Source organism: Bombus flavifrons, chromosome 1 (assembly GCF_040668555.2).
Source record: "Bombus flavifrons isolate JBK064 chromosome 1, iyBomFlav1_principal, whole genome shotgun sequence".
In the NCBI taxonomy this organism is placed as follows: domain Eukaryota; kingdom Metazoa; phylum Arthropoda; class Insecta; order Hymenoptera; family Apidae; genus Bombus; species Bombus flavifrons.
Window position 1 is genome coordinate 671,303 of NC_138442.1, and position 18,673 is coordinate 689,975.

Genomic DNA, 18,673 nt, shown 5'->3' on the forward strand with positions numbered 1-18,673 from the left:
TCTCACTATATTAATTGTGTAAATGCGATATTATTGAAACATTTACATAAGATGACTAACATAATTTTTCAAAATTCGTCAGATTTAAAAATTAAGATACGAGAAAAAATAACGACGAAGACAGTATCAATGAAATACATTGACTTTAAAAAATTTTCCAAATAAAATATTGTAGATATTAATGTAAGATTGATCTTCAATTCTGTTAGTTATACATTTATGCAGGTAATATAGATTCTGTGCGAAAAAAGAAGTCGAAAATATACAATAAAAATTTTTCGTTTGAGGCTTTGTTTTCGAGAAAATCGACTTTGTATTTTCGGTCGGTACGCGTACGGTACGTTATAACGGACCTCACTGTAGATCGTTGTCTCCATGAAAAAATTAAAAAAAAAGAAAAAAATTTTATTCTATATTTTCGACTTCTTTTTTCGCGTAGAATCACCCTCTTTCCGCTTGTACCACCAGTTACCAACCACCGTGTATATCTTCCTATCATGTAGTAAAATTGCAAAAGCTGGAATTAAGGATTCAAATTTACTTACTATATACTTGTCAGATAATAACAACATTTTGGTAGCCTAAAATACGTCCTTGACTTTGAAAGAACATAATGCCATTACTTGACTGAGGACGTTTATACAAATTCATATTTTGAGGAACAAAATTAAAGAAGCAATAACAGAAACATGATAGAGATTTGTAGTATTCTCGAGATATTATAACAAATATGTTGCCTAGGATATTTTATATATTTTTGAACATTATGTGCATTCTGTACATACTTGCGTCTCTAAATTTGCCACAAATTTTTGTCTATAGATTAAACATCGACTTCAATGTGGTATAATGACCGTAATAATATCTATATTGCTATAATGTTATGAACGAAGCAGTTGCTAACAACTAATAAACTAAAATGTGAATTAACCCAATTATAAATATAACAAATTTACATGTTTCCGTGTGAATATCAATAGTATCATTTTTCATGCTTTTATACCTTTGAGTCCGCGTTTGAAATGCTTCATATGTTCCAAAAATCATTATACACGAGAAAACTTGTTCAGATACCATTAATGCAACATGAAAAAAACAAGAGAAAAGAACCGAACGTTAGTACAGCCAAGACGCCAAGAGAACCCAATTGATTGCTCATGACTTTTCTACGAATCATATTTCTGCAAATTGCAAACCATAACCGCACGCGTGATCGGGGCTTAACGATGCAGCTGGTTTCGAAACGGCGCCGCGCTTAATCGATGCCTCGTCGAGCAGAATTCAGGAACTCTCAGGCTATTACGTAAACTTTCTACGCGAATCGCGAGTACAGGCGGCTGCACCTTCGTTGGAAACGACTTCTAGAATGTTGCTTGAATCGCGCATACTCACTAAGCTAAGAATGCCGCAGACAAGAATCCATATATGGGTGGCATTTACGACAGTCGTCAGCTTTTTAGACTTTGTGTTTTGAGCCTGTATCAACCAATTGCGAAACATTTTTACGACTACTTCGTCCACATTTTAAACGCGAAACTGTTCGTTTGTAGTTGTAATAGTCTATATATGTGTGTATATATACGATGTACAATGTGGTTTAACTTTCGGTTAGCAAACTATGTAGGAAATGGAATTAAATATAACTATTTGTACGTTTGTATTTTGATATATATAATCATTGGTGTATCTTTATGACTTTGACTGTGCTTCATGAACACTTTCCATGGATTGTTTTGTAAGTCCATGTAGATTGGTTTGGATACGGTTCTTATATGTATAAGAATGGATTTTTATTAAAGTGGGGTCATAAGCGTTTTTTTTTTGTTATTACGAAGTAGGAATATTTTAGGAATATTTAGGAATATTTTTTATTGTTACGAGTGAGTACTGAGAGTTATGTTATATTTTTTTTTAGTTTATTCCAATATATATATAGACCAGAATAGTGTACAAGGTGTGTCTAAAAAGTAATGAGAGCTGTTTTGTAAAAATGTTTATGTTATTTAAAGAGAAATGTACATTGTCTCCTTCAAAATAATTCCCTTTAGGTATTAGTGTTGGAATTATTCTACTAAAACTACTTTCAGTTGGTTGGTTGCAACTTTTTTGATGTTCCAAATACTACCAGACAGCATCAAAATGACGTTCCTTAAGATGACTTTTGATTTTTGAGAAAATAAAACAGTCACATGGACTTGAAACTCATTTACAGAGAGTGCAGTGCAAGACGTTACTCGATATGTCACTGGTGAAGTCATTTGTGTTAGTTGAATCGACTTGAAATTAAAGATGACAATTTCTTGAAGAAAATCATTTTCACTTTAATGGCTAGGTTAAGAAACAAAATTGTTGCATTTGGGACAGTGAACATCCAAGAGAAATTCAAGATCATCCAATGCATCTTCACTGTTTGTTTCTTTCACTTTATACCCTTTTGTTTATATATGTATATTTGCGTATGTGTGGGTATGTGTATGTGTATGGTGCACGCTGGATAATGCTAATACTGGTAGTACTATATCTTTGAAAGCTCATAACTCAGACAATTCTCATTAAAAAAAACCATCTATTAGTGTTTTGGAGAGATCACATCGACAGATCCAACACTACATGATAAAAAGCGGTGTATTCCGCTTCAGAAAATTCGAGGTCAAACAAATCAACAGAACTCTTAAAACGTTAAACTTTTGTCTGAAGCATTTCTTTCAAATGCTCTGCTTTTGAAATCTGACCGTTCTATGACTTTTGGAGGGCCCTATATAATTGTAATCTATTAAATTATACTATTGATATAAAAACATTTAGGATTTTTGTAATGTACGAGTGTCTTACTTACAAAAAAAGACATCCGGTAATTCTTATTGGGACACTTTTTATAAGTAAATAGTAAAAAAGTACCTTTACCTTATAACAATCATCATTTGCTGGTAAAATAAAATTTTGGACTTTGTGTATTGTAGGAAATATGACGCAATCATATATCATATAACTTACATAAATCTTTAATTTAATCATTGAAAATCAAAAACTTGCAAGTTAGGGTACAAAATATAGTGGTATATGGTATACATACGTTTACAACCTACTATGTTGAAGAATATAAATTGAATCTTAATATTTTATCCATGTGAGTTCTCCAAAAACTTAGAGATTACGAGTCATAAAATAAAATAAAATAAAACAACGATCAGTAAATGTCTGTGTTACAACATATCCTACAATATGTACTTCTTTATTGGTACAAACAATTAAAGAGAGATATTATATATAAAAATATAAGAGAAATATTTATATTATATTATAATATAAAAAATTAATTGCAAATATCAACTATATTTTGAGAAAAATTTGTTAAACAAAAGAAATATAAGAATCAAATTTCTGGAATTGGAGAACTAATAAACCTAAATTCAGGTAAGGATTACCTATGTGTACGGTACAGTATTCATAAATTAATTGCCTAAGTATTAAAAAATATTAAATTTTATTTCCACAAAAGAGTACAAAATACATACTTGCATAATTTTGCTAAATCAAAACATATTTTTATATATTTTGTTTTTTATTTTTTGTATTTTTTACATAAGATAAATGGTAGCGAGATTTTGCATAAGATAAATGTATTGAAAGCAAAGTAGAGAACAAAGACTCGTTAACACTAGAAAAATACAGTCTCTAATGTGTAGCTAGATATACCATATAAGATAAACTTAATTTTGCCAAAAGTATCTACATGTCTCTAATTCATAATAATTCTAAAAAAAAAAAAAAAAGGAAACTGAAACCTAACATTTTAACGTGCTTAGTAGTTGTAGTATTAAATAATTGCTAATATAATAAAACTTATATTAAATAATATTCCAGCTAGATTACATAACAAAGAATTGAAAACAATACATATGGACGTGATACATCATGAACGTTAGTAAAATTTTAAAATTTCAATATTCCTAACACACCTTTCCTTTTTCCACTAATTATATAATTAGCATACTTCGACTAGTACTTACTACGCTTATCTTTCATTTATCGGGCAGTGTGAACTACTAACGCGAAAATTAAGCCTGTGAAAATTACACGAGGTTATCTTACGGCTCCTCAGTTCTCATGTACGAGCCTGTCTCCTAATTGGTTAATTTGTTTCCTACAAGAGCCGATACCTGCTGTTTAGGCTCATCACTAATTACCCGAAGCGATTCGTACTAGTGGGGAAAATCACAGCACAAAATTTATGAGAAAAACACAAACACACGAATGCTCTTAAGATTGTGAAATTACAGAGTCGAACATTGCACCTAGAATTTTGCAACCAAAGTATGTGAATTAGGTGTGTAACTATTGTATATAACGTGAATTAGACTTAATTATATAATAGCTACGTGTAAAAGTTTTCCGAATCCATTTGCGTAAGGCCTTTGTACAGTGTTAGTATTTTACTTTTTACCTTCGAAATATTCGAATGAAATGTTCCAACATAGTATCTTTATTGTTAATTGTTCTATTATAATCAACGTTCTGCTGCTTGTAAAGCCCTATGCTGTAAAGCCCTCTGTTCCTTACTTTTATTTTTTTTTACTTGTACAAAAATATAGCAAACGAAGAAATATCGTCTCTTATCAAAACATGTTTTATGACAATCTGAAGAAGTACTATATAAACATTAATATTATTACAGTACATATATACAGAATGACGCATGTAACTGGAACCGTTTTGATTATTGCGTAACTAATGATTATAATGAGGAGTATTTCAGATAAAAGTTGAATGATCTAGAGGCGGACATAACTTGACGTGACTAGTTTTTTTTGTATGAGGATGCATAGAGAACGTAAGTAGGTCAAGTTGTATGTTTTTAAATAGAACAACATTCAATACACAATACACAAAACACAATAGAAGAACATTCTATGTCAAAAAGTATTAAGATACAATATTACAGATATCAACAATTTGTGAAATATAGTAAATTAAAAAGTGAGATATTTTATATTGAGTATATTGATGAACAATTGTAGTTTGGAATATATATGAATTTAATAAGAATTTAATAATATCGTAATATAAAAGGTACTAAATACTACTTGGTGTAAATAATTGTTAACAATTATAAACAAATTTTAAAATAAGGTTAATGATGTAAGTCTATAGAATTAGTAAGAGATCTTTTCCTTCTCTTATTTTATATGCATTTTATGCATTTATTTCAGAATGATGGGTTGTTTTCTATTATAGTTCCTGTATTGTTGTATGTATTATGTTATGTTATTGTACTGCCTTATTCTTATGTAATTATACAAAGTGAATAAGAATTAGGACAAAGGTTATTTGTGTGAACATTCCTTATGATGTAACAATTGATACTCCCTGAACATGTTCAATAATTTCACAAATATTACTATCAGCAATAATGATGTAAAACATATGTCTATATTTAATATTAAAGTAATGTCATTAAAGTTGAGTCTGATTCTTTGTATGAACAGAATCCACGTGAAATGTAGTTAACTTTAAGAAAGGATACAAAATGAAATGGAAGTATAATAGATGGAAATAATTATAAAACATATTAAATTTGAAAAAAACTGAAACAATTAAATTTTACTATCTGCAATTATGATGAAAAAATATAGAAACAGTTGACTAATATACTCAATAAGAAAATAGATATATTTATTTACTTACGAATAAAATCCTATATTTCATAACTTTTTCAACATTGATTCACCGCTTCATACTCAATTGTTGCGTATATACGCAATATTATACTTTGATAAGTTATAAATTAATTAAACGATAAATGTATTTGTTTTGTTACTTGTCCGATGAAACTGGTTTCAAATTTTAGTACCCTGTACTTTTTCCTACAAAACTATTTAAAAAATGTTTCTATTATTAGTAATTAATAAAAACAATCTTTCACACAAACAAAAAATAATTTGTTTTAGGAAGGATTAAGTAATAGGATAAGTTTATTACTTTTTAAATTTAGCTTGGGTAAAGCTTAAATGCATCGTGCGAAGAATTGTAAATCTTTAAAACTTGATGCAAAGAATTAATTTTACTGTTGGCTGGCGTCAGAAATAGACGATCTTTTTCTGAATCTCCGGATGTCATCTCGTTGCAAGCGTTTCAAGGGCTATAAAACGCATCCTGGCAAAATCTTTTGACGGAACATTTCCCCGACACGGCAGTAAGGTTTGAACGTAAACCACAGGCTGCGTTTAAAGAGGAAAGAGAAAGTGCAGAAGAAACACAAGGGCGAGGAAAAAGAACGGGGAATCTCGTGCGCAGCTCGTGCTGAGACAACAAACGCTCTTCCTAACTTAAAATAAATCCTATAGACCCTAATAGTGTAGTATAAATTATGTATCCAACGCCTACCTATATCCAGACGGTGCTTGTTTGGAGTATTTCTTGCAAATAGCTCTTTACAGCATGGATAAACAAGAGATCAAATGAAACGTAATATATAATTATAGTCCTATTGTCGCACGTGTCATGTATATATATTATATATGTGGATGAGGTGTTTGGATATAGTGCTCAGAAAATTAAAGATAGTGTATAATAATTTACCGAAATGACTGCAATAAAATTAATTTTTATTAACTTATCCTAGTGCACGTTATATTGTGGAATAGAATTTCCTGTTACCACAGCTCATTATTATCTTAATAGTAAAATTCAGATTTTATTATAACTAATGATATCATATCAACAGTATACTCTTAATTTAAATTTAGATAAAGCGGCAGAAGGATGTTAAGATTCTTTTTTATACTTTAAAATAATTATCCAATTATACTTTAAAATAATTATCTCCATTCCTTTCTTTTCTTTATTAGCCACTTGGATAGAGAGGATCTATGAAAGACATAAAATTCTGTTATTTAATAATCTCCAAATAATATTTGCAATATAATTAAGCATCAGCGTCTAAGCAACTTCTTAAACTTGGATAATTTATTGCGGATATACTAGTTAACACGTACTTAAGCATTTCTTGATCCATAAATCCAAGAAATTTAGTTTAATAAGAAAATTTATAGTTACATACATACTTGCTTGACTGACTTATGTCTTATTATCACACGTCGCTGTGCTCATTGCTTACAACATCCCTACACTATCAGCACATACCATAGATAAAGCGACCGTTATCAATACTTCATTCAAGAAATTGAATCGTACTTCAAATCACACAAGTTATAGATATATCTATTATAGGGTCAGTCTTATTATAAATTTAGTCCACTAAGTAAATTGAAATTACAAAAAGTGGCAATACCAATGACTTTATCGTTTCGTAAATTCGAGGTATAGCTTGTATGAAATGAGAAATAGTCTAAAAATTTTGATGATTTTTTCGTTTCATGTTAACGGCGATGAAAACTATTTGATTTATTGTGAAGTTTTATGCCAAATTAATTGATTAATTTTTTATGAACACAGCCAAAAACTAGGCAGAGATTTATCTTAGTCATTAAATACTAATGTAATTAATATACTTTTGATATTATATGTATTTCTACGACATCCACAACGTACTTATATGTACTTATTACTATATGCTGAATTCATAGCGTTTCGTGAATTTCTAACAATAGATAATAAATTCTACTATATCTTTGATGCAATTTGGAGGAAAATATGAATTCTGTTAAAAAAATGAAACACTTCTAACAAATATTGCCCCTAGTCGATTATTTCCCAATATGCGATAATTACATAGAAACATTCCGAATTCATCAGTAGGAAACATGTTTTTCTGTAACTTTGTATCTCAGATATCGATGAAAAATAAGCGAAAAATATTAGATCTTCGTTAAAACTATCTTTATTTCATTGGTAAAAGTTTATCATAAATACTCTAAATATCTAGAAAAATTACTCTAAAAAATTGGTCAAAGAAAAGAAGAAAACGCTCTTTTGGAAGAGTAAGGAATAAAAGATTACAAAGTTCACTATTGTAACTAACTAATCTATTAATTATTGCTAATAATAATATAATTTTCACATAACATAATAATGAAGAAAGAAATAGAGAAAAAAAAGTGAAATACATAATAACGTAACTTTTAAACGTTAATATTATAGAAATCATTTATTATTCACGACAATATGATTTTGTAGCAAAAAATGTAATTCTAACAACAACGCTAAATGGAAAAAAAGCAAATGTTTTGGTTCTTATTTTCAATTTTAAATAAGAAAAATAGATCTTACTCTTTTTTTTCAATCACTCTCAAATTAAAAAAAAAATAGCTTTAAAAGTGTTATAGTTGCCGAGATAATGGGATTTCTCCATGAGTTATAGTTTTCACGCGGTCAATTCAGATACGGTGCGCAGAGCTCTCAGCGGCCCTACCTACTGCGCTGAAATCCTCTAATGTCCTGACCACCCGCTGCGAAAATGGAACAACTTTGCAAACGTTTCTCTATCCTTTATGGGTATCCAGGCAATACGAAAAAGATTCATATATAATACAAGTAGGTAATAAACTGTAAAATGACGTTTGTCGCATCTCTTAATGTTTGGTAGTCTAGCGTTAGCGATTTTTTGAATAAAAAATTCCTATATCAGAATCAATTGATCCTAGAAAAATTAAGATAAGCTCATACATTTTTATTGCAAATTAAAGATTTCACGTTTCGTAAGTTGGCAAATTGATTGTGCGAAAATTAAAAAAACGGATCGATTCAACATTTGGTACCCCATTTCGGTATGACTAGTGTCTTGTATACGTAGACTTACTTATTACAGAGTCTCGATACTGTATGACAATTTAATTAAAGTCATAAATGATTTAAGAAAAATGGATATCTTTGCATTTTTTATTAATTCACAACCTCAAAATTGACCTATTTGTAACATAATAGGTCTCATATTATAGATGATTTTATTACAAAGTTTCTACAACATTTTACCAAAACTTTTCCCCAAAAATAAGTGGTTTTTAAAGTATAAAGAGAAATGTAAGAAAAAGTCGCACTGTTTTTGTTTAATCATGTTGAGGTATTCAATATCGTCACGAAACTATACTTTGTTACAAAATTTGCAATTATACAGGTTAACTTAGTTCTGATGTAGAATAAACTAATAATTATCATCAACGACCTTGCAATTAAGCATTTCTGAGAAATCGGTCGGAGTTAGAAAAGAAGTTTCCTTACTACAATTAAGCTTGCTGGTTTTGTTACGATCCTTAACTTGAATTCTGCGAAGGCTACTAAATCTGAAACATTCTAGTGTAGAATGTCGATGCTTGGTTTGACGTAATATGACGTGTATCTGGTTCATAAAGTATCAGCTTGTAACTTTACAAGACCAGTTTTTGAGATATTTCGTGAAAGGATGTTCGGTTTGTTGGATGTTCTCTCTGAAATAGTCAAAGGCGTCACGACCTCTGGAAAACTTTTAGCCTAAACCGTGAGTATTTATTCTTTCCTAAAGTCCTGTAATGTAGATTCTTAAAACACGTTTTATAGACTTGTAAGGAACTTCAGGGACTACTCATTTTAATACGAGAAGAAAATTATAAGTGTGTTCGATAGTATTCTTTCTTGGGATTCCTTTTCCTAGCCACAATGCTAAAGAACAAATTTCGTCACAATATTAAATCGACTAAATAAATGACAAATGAAACGTGGCGTTAACGAAATGTTGGCCCTTAGTAGGTTAATACATGTACAAAAATTATTATTTTCAATAGCAAGCATGATTACTCACGAGTGTTTGACTTCTGGTTATATTTCATTACTTGAAGAGTAATGGATCCTCATGAGAAGGATGTCATTCATTAGAGCATTAATAGGGAAGTGTGGAAATCGCTAGGAAAAAAATTACCATCTTGGTGAAATTGTTGGAAATGTACTTTCTCTGCGATTGATTTTCAAGTATGTTGTAAAGCTCAACATTTTGGACAATTTTTCCCCATATACATAACCGACTGATCGCTCTTAGTGATCGAGTTATATGAAAGAATATCCCGCCACTCGAATTTAGTTTTCAAGCTGAATTGAGTTAGTAGTAATAGTAATCTGTCCGTCGTGGCACTGCGCTGTAACGCAACCAGTCAGCATTATTTATATCAATGCCGATAAGAGGATTCGCAGGGGCGCCTTGCAACGCGGGGACGCGGTGGAGGTCGGGTTAATATTATGTACTACTAATCCAACTTAACTTAAAAACTGAGACCAAGAGACGGGGTATTTTTCCGTATAACTCGAAAATTAAGGCTAACCGGCGGTTATGTGTAAAGAAGAGCTTGTTCGAAATGTTGAGTTTTACAACACATTTTAAAATTACCGAAATCGAGTTTTTCGACAAGTTTACCAAAATGATGATCTTCTTCAAATTTCATATGATTTGCGCACAACAACAGTAGTATCGTTACATTCTTCTGTTGATGCTCGAATAAGTGACCCTTTTCATGAGAATCCACCACTTTGCATATAATAAAATGTAACCCTGAAAAAAGTTGTGGAAGCATTTCGCAGAATCCTTGTTAGTAATAAGATGTTCTACAGATTTCAGAAATTGGGAAAATTAATAATCAACAATGATTTTAAAGTGTCATATAGGGAGATAAATATAGTACACCACAAATTACTCTATTTACATCCTTAAGCATTAAATTAGTTGTATGGTTTCATACTCATCAACTGTACGTTCGAAACCAACAAAGGCTACCGCGAGATTCAAGTTTCATGATCAGATGATTCAATAAAAGAATATTAAGAAATTGTTACAACCGTATCAATTGTTCATTCCTTATTCAAGTATGCTTAAATGGATTTGAACACAAAACACTCTTATAAAATTGAATCATAATTATTATTGACAAAAGTTCTTTAAGTTACAAGACGTCAACTACGTATACTAATAAATTATCTTAAAATATCAAATTTAATAATAGGAAACATAGTTCTACGATTGAATTTTATAAATTACAAACCAGCTTATTCTATTCGACATAAAAGTATAAAATTCTTAAAAACGTTTGTGTAATAAAAGCCTAAAACTCAATAAATTTTCACTGTTTTCACTAATATTATTTATTAATAAATTAACAAATCCAAGATTCATCTATATTAGCAAAAAGACTATAAATTACAATAAATTCGAGCCTCTAAGTTTTAAGTCCTCAGTAAATTAATAATTTATTATCTACAAGCAATAGGATTCAATATGGGATATTCCGAAGTGTATATATAGTCTCTAAGTGTGTATAATTACTAAAATTTAATATGGAATATGAAGATATTTTTTTAATTTTAAATCAACAATCCAGTTTGTAAGTTCCAATATCAACGATTCAATAGTCCCGTGAATCAATATCAACGAGTCCCGGGTCGATGGATATTCGCTCCCACGATCTCTTTGCTCTCAAGTTCCACGACCCAGCGGTATCGGATCGCTAGAACCAGTACTTGTTGGCGTCAAGTTTCATGACTCGCGAATCGTTCTTATCGCTTCGTGTGACCCGAGTCATCGGGACTTACTGGTGTCGACTCCAACGACTCGGAACACCTTGGTTTTTTCTTCCACAACACCAAAATCAACACTTTTTCGTTATGTTAGCCAGATGTTGCAAATTTTAATAATACGATATGCTTTAATTATTTCACTATTAGTGCCTTTTTAAACATTTAACATATAACATATAACGGGTAGGTGGAATATATGTACATGTATATACGTATACTATTGTAAAAAGAAGAATTTATGTCAAAACACGAAACACTATTTAATTTTTAATGTTTAATATGAAGATGAAGTGATTGTTTGAAAAATATATACATATGTCAGTAATAACTTTCTTAAATTGCTTTAAAATCAGATAAATATCCTGAGGAGAGATGGTGTTCGAATCTTGAGAAATCCTAATAGGATTACCTCTTGCCTACTTCAGTTAGCGTTATCTACTTACCAGTATAATACCTTATCTATCTAATATAAAATATTGGAATATACCTCACTTGTATCCGACAGCCTTCAATAAAATACACAAAGTTAAGGTTTAAATCAAACTTTGTTATTAGTAGAATTTATTTTTATTAAACAGAAAACCATAATTCGTGCTGTAAGTATGGCTTGATATTATAAATTAAGAGGCTTCGAACTGAATACAACAAATATGCAAAATTATGCCTCTATTATTATCCACAATTCTTCTCTTATACTTTATATATAATACTTTCAAGTTTAATTATTACAAAGAATGAAACGAATTCCATCCTATTATTTCTTCAAATACTGGAATGAAAAGACAAAATGCAATGAGCATTCTTTTTTCACATACGTAAAGGTTATTAAGGACTTAAAATGCGAACGTAAAAATGCAATTTGAAATATAAATGATATTATTTCACAGTGTCGTTTATATAACTCACTGTGTAAAATTTTATTAAACAACTCCGAAGAAATGAATTTTATTACTTTGCTCATATATATAGAAATTTTGAAAAAATTGCAATGTATACATATAAAAGCTTCAAACACTACTGAAAAAGTTCATCTACCTATTCGTTGTCTATACAAGTGAAGAATTCATAACAAAGCGACTCATGTCAGCTTTTTTTACTTTTTAGATAATAACGCATTCTAGTAATGAAAACCCGGACTCACATCACAAAAATTAATTGACTTCTTTTTCAATGTAATTGCAGATATATCTATAAGAATTATATAGTATAATAAATATTTCGTTTAAAGAAATTTTAATGTATGAATAGAAATTAAAGATGCTAGAGTATTCTTTTGTTCTTCTAGAGAAAGACAAAGATCATGTTTAGATCATGTACACAAATAGATCATGTTTGTTAAAGCTCTTCAAATATCATAGATACTTCTACAGTTATAATAAACCTTGTTTGAAGTTTCAAATGTTTAATAAAAGAAAGCGATTCAATCACGACGTATGCGTGTATATACTTGATATGTTGACAGTAACGTATTGTCAATCGGATTCTCAGAGCACTAATCGGGCAAACTAATCTAATTCGGTTCGAGTGGTCTGAGTAGATGTCGCATTGCGTGATGGCGTACTCGTTCATCCGGCTTGAAAAGCTTCAGGCTTCCTTCCAGACGAATTCCTCGAGTTGAAGTGGAATATGTAAGAGAGAGGATGCGCGGAGATGCAGGATACAAGAACTGTGGGATCCCACGAGCGGCTGTACGTGCCTTGTAACCAAGATGCTCAGTGCATTTAACCTCCTGTGTGTCTGCATATATGGCACGTTGCTCGTCGATATCACGCCGTCGAGAAGAAATTGATCAGACCTTACGTGATGCAGAAATTATCAATTTCATTCAATTCTACTTGAGTTTCTCGAACGGCGACGTTTGTTCGCGAGTAAACGTGTTTGAATTGCGGAAGTATGATTAAATCATGCAATAGGCATGAAACGCGGAACAAATCTTGTTTTATTTTTTCTCTCACAAAAATTCTCTTTCTTTGTGATTTTTCTTTTGAAAGAAAATGGAAAAATCTTGTTATTTTCTGTTAACACGAAATCTTTTGTTTTCTTTTGATTATCTTTACGAAAAGAACATAAAAAGATATCGTTCTCCTTCTTTCAATCTTCTTCTGTCGAGATTTCACAATATGGTTTTTAAAATATTTTATATTGATATTATTTGTATGCTTTGATATCTGTGTAATAATACTTTAGAACGAGGAATTAATATACATAGATGAAGTGTATCCTTATTTCGTTTCTGAAATCTTCGATAATTTAACGTTAACAGTGAATCGATCAGTTATTTTAGTATGAAAAAATATAAAATAATCTTTAAAAGACTACTAGTAATTATAGAAAACACAGCAATTATATGGAAAAGAAATTCCCAATAGAATTTAACATAAAACATATAGACAGTCAGCTTTGGCAATTGAAAAAAATAAAGTTCGGAAGCTCAAATTATTTCACATTTTATTCATAATATTCCTTTGATCGTCGAAATCCAATTCACTCTCCTAAGTTCACTTCCTGCTACTTTCAGTCACTCGAAAGAACAGAATAATTCGATACTCGTGAAGTATCGATTCGAATGACATTGAGGGCAACGTTCGCCACTCGATAAAAAGAACCTATACTTACTCCTTTAACATTGATTGAACGAAACATGCTATCAACGGTTATTGTATTATGGGAATCGAATGGAGAATAGTGCTAGGCAGATGCACTTCGATACCGGAAAGGGAAGCCGTTGTAAAGCTTCCTACGCGCAGAAATATAAGCCCGATGTGTGGTATCGATAAAAAGCAGTTTCAGTTGCGTTTACGATTCACTAATTAGTGGCGGCCAAAATTGTTGCTCGATGAACCGTTACGTAGCCACCCACTGTTGGCCATATGCTTTCACTAAAGAACCTAATTACATAATCAGATAGTAAAAATTACAATTGTCTGTTCGAATAAGATGTTACGTGTTGTCTTTCAAAGCTACTCTGTCTCTCATGTGGTGTATTCTTATGCTTTTCTTCATATACCACAAATCATAGTGTGAGAGAATCTGTACAACCATTTGCTTTTAGTTAGCTATTGTTTTAACACTTTATGATCACACTCGTTGCACGGATAGTACGCTGTGTTTGTTAACTTTGTTAACGGATGTGTTGCAAGTTGTTACATGGAGTAGCATGTTATTCAGTTGATCCTAATATAACGAAATTCTATATAGTTATGTAATTAACTGCACTCTTACTGCTTAAATCTAACTGGAAAGTGAATTTTAATTATTTAATTTAAAAGTCATAGAGAATGTGAAAATCAGTGAATTCCTATTACATGTACGAAAGATCCTCTTATATAAAATGTATACATATATGTACGAAGAGTTCAGGTAAATCAGTTTTTATTTTATATCAATATTCATAACTTTAATCACGTTTCTCAATTGCATTATATATATGTTTTTCTTGGCCAACGGACAATAAGTTTATAGGATGCATTTTTGTGTAGAAATTAATACGCATATCACCGTGATCAATACATATATGATTAGTATATGTATATGTAGATTCTACATACTAATAGTTCAATAATTGTTTATTTCAGTTCGTGCTGCATGAATGGTTTTAATATCAAAATAACTATTTCAGAAATAAAAAGAAACAAAACATAACTGATAATACTACTACATTTAAAACCTTATCTTTATCCTCGATGCTTGACAGAAAGGCAGTAAATGTTTTATAATAAATATTATATTTAATAAAATCGTGAATATTAAAAATTTTTAGTAGTAATTAATGACAAAAAGAAAAGAAGGTCGAACAAAAGACGTTATATAAATTAAGTGTTACTGTTACGCCGCGTGGGACAATACACACGCCATCCCTCGCTGTCGGGCCTTCTAAGGCCTCAACAAACCTAGGAACCTAAACCGAAACTTCTAACTTAAGTATTTTAAGACATACTTTTTAAAGTAATCTTTTTTAACGGAAAAAGTCGTCGACCCGGTAAATGTCTTCGGTTTATGGATGATCCTTGGAACAGTCCTTAGGTTTATTACGCGTTCGTGCAAATTACGGAGAAAGCAGGTATTTACCTAACGGGAAAGTTGGATTTTTCCCGTGAACAATGTCACCCACGAGCCACGTGTGTAGGAGACTTTCTTCTCCTATTTTCATTCATTAACGTGAGCTATAACCAATGGGCATCGTGGATCGTTACCCTCACTTTCCTAACGAAAAATGTGAACAACGAATCCGCGTTCGTAGTTCAAAGGGATACCCCCACACCGAGCTTTCCTCCGTAATCACACGAAAACGAAACTTACTCTTTCTGAAGCTCTAGAACAGTCAAATTCTCTTCCTCGGTTCGCATCCGTCAATCACTCTGTATCTTGCATAACGTCTTATCCATATTGTATATAAAGTTGTTGGAAATACATATTTTATATCCTGTTATCCTATTTTTATTCTATGTTTATATCCTATTATTTTAACGGAAATCAGGGGATCGATCAACGTGTAATCGTAGCGGGAATTTACGACTCCCGTTGATGTGATATCTCGCGAACGCGTCTCCCCGCGACTGATCGAATATACATGGTCCTTCGAGCCGGATTCAGTGTCAATGAAAAGTGCACTCACCAGTGACCATATAGTGACACGTGAATCCACGCAATCTCCCGCCGCCGTTGCATTATCGTCAACAGAAGTAAGTTCTAACAATTTCATTCTCAATTATATAACAAATAATGGCAACCGGAAACGAACTTGCCGTCTTGCGCCGACGCCGAGGCCATTGTACCGGTCACTTTACACGTTTATCAAAAAAACTGGACGAAATCGAACAATCCGACTGTCCGCAAGAAAGCGAGTTAATCCAAATTAAAAATCGTCTGGAAACATATGAGACGGAATTCCGCACCATTCAAAACGAGATTATAGGTATAGATGAGGGAGAAACCGCTCGCGGCTTTGAAATAGCAGGCGAGTATGAAAAATTAGAACTCCGAGTAATCAATCAATTAAACAACATACGATTAGCCACACCGTCGAAATCGACAAACGGCGAATCAGTTGCCGCGAGTCTGCACCGCTTAAACTACCGGATATTCGGATACCTACCTTTGATGGCACCCTCGAGAATTGGCATTCATTTTACAACTCCTCGTCAACGATAGATCGGAATGAACAACTGACACTATTCCAAAAATTCTATTATCTCCGATTAGCATTGACTGGAAAGGCCGCGTGAACCATCCAGTCGTTGGACGTCATGGAGTCTAATTACTCTACCGCCATAAACATTCGACGAGACAAATTTGATTGTCATCGTCAAATATGCGCGGGTCACTGGCATGCATTTCTCTATTATCCCAAGATGGCGAAAGAAACGCCTGAAGCCATAGAGGACCTTATCGAAACTTTCAAGATAAATTTGAAAGCGTTAGAGAAATTAGGCGACCTGATCGCCTCAAAGTTACCTCAGTCCACCGTCCGCCAATGGCATCGCACATTGCCAAACAAAAGACTGCCCGATTATACCCATTTGATAGACTTCCTCCAAACAAGGACAAACGGCGATCACACGAACGCTCCAACACCAATAATAAAAGGGGATTCCTACCAACGCCCCCGTCATCGTCGGAACGCGCCACGAGAACATACATTCGCCACCACACATCGGATGTTGGCGTGTCCGATATGCCAAGGACAACACGAAATCAGGGGTTGCGAGGTCTTCAAAGCACAATCGGCCAGCAAACGTCTTGATATCGCAAAAAGGGCCTCCCTGTGTACTAATTGTTTAGGCAAAGGGCATTCTCACAAACAATGCTCAGCTGGCTCGTGTCGCATGTGCAAACAACGACACAATACCTATTTACATCAAAACAAAGCCCATTCCAGGCGACGAGCGTCAAATGGCCGATCTTCGAACAGTCGGTCGTCTAGCAGTCATTCAACGAACAGTTGGTCATCGAACAGTCGGTCATCGAGCGGTCGGTCGCCGAGCGACCGATCTTCCAACGAACAGTCACCACCTGGATCACCAGCACCGCGGTCCTCCCATCATTCGAGACGCCCAACAGAGCATTCCCGGATACCTATCCCATCGTCTTCAAAGGAAAAAAAACATTCTCTTAAACGCGAATCTCGGCACTCTCGAAATACATCTTTCGGATCGATGCATCTCTCTCATCGTCACATCCTTAACAAAAGACACAATGACTGTGTAAAACGATGACTTCAAACGGGACCGAATCACCAAATACATCTTCACACGACCCACTGCATCGTGATCTGTTAGTTACAGTGCAGATCAACATTTTAAATAACAAGGCACAACCAATCCGAGGTAGGGCACTACTAGACACCGGCTCTAGTATGAATTTTATCACCGAAAGGTTCGCCAAATCACTCGGCATAAAGCAGGGGAGATGTTCGGTCCCAATCGGAGCCCTGGATACATTGACGACAACTTCAAGGCGCTACCTCACGACCACGATAACTTCCATGTAAGGCACGTATCAACGTAAGTTGACCTTTTTAGTCATACCTACAATAACGTCATTAGTCCCAGATCAACCTGTAGATCGCTCAATGGCCCAAATACCCAAGAACCTCCAACTAGCCGATCCAAGTTTTCACATGCCTGGTCCAATTGATATCTTGCCCGGGACCAACATTGGCATCATTAAGTATAGGACAAATTAAAATTCATCCAACACATGATACGGAATCGCTTCTGCAAAAGACTCGATTCGGCTGGGTCATCGGGGGGGGGGGGGGAGCCCAACCTCTCAATTGAGAGCTCGCTCATTTCATACGACCACAACGGAAATACAAGCGGATCTCACCCGCTTTTGGGAAATCGACGAGGGACCGCCCACCACACACCTTTCAGAAGCGGAACGACAATGTGAGGAGCGTTTCCGAAACCATGTCCGACGCAACAGAGAAGGGTGATACATCGTCGCTCTACCATTCAATGAGAAGCTTCCTTCCCTTGCGATTCCAGCGCGATAAAACACTTGAATCCGCGTATCGTGCGGTGATTCAGGAACATTTAGATTTGGGATACATGACTAAGGTCACCACTGGTCAATCCACAGGCTGCCGATATTACCGATATTACCGCATCACGGCATAGTAAAGGAATCAAGCGACACCACCAAACTCCGGTGTTCGACGGATCGGCATCCAGCACAA

The 18,673-nt window shown here is 33.3% G+C and overlaps 1 protein-coding gene and 1 long non-coding RNA gene across 4 annotated transcripts in view; one reads left to right on the forward strand and one right to left on the reverse strand.

Annotated features, from left to right (window-relative positions):
* LOC138181219 (uncharacterized) overlaps nucleotides 1-4,995 on the forward strand; it is a 35,970-nt gene extending 30,975 nt beyond the window's left edge. Inside the window, exons 2-3 of the long non-coding RNA XR_011173467.1 lie at nucleotides 4,757-4,831; nucleotides 4,903-4,995. This is a non-coding gene — a long non-coding RNA (uncharacterized LOC138181219). The remainder of the gene's footprint in view (nucleotides 1-4,756; nucleotides 4,832-4,902) is intronic.
* Nucleotides 1-18,673, reverse strand: part of gukh (NHS actin remodeling regulator GUK-holder) — a 218,705-nt gene that overhangs the window by 141,768 nt on the left and 58,264 nt on the right. The gene's annotated exons all lie outside the window — the stretch shown is intronic.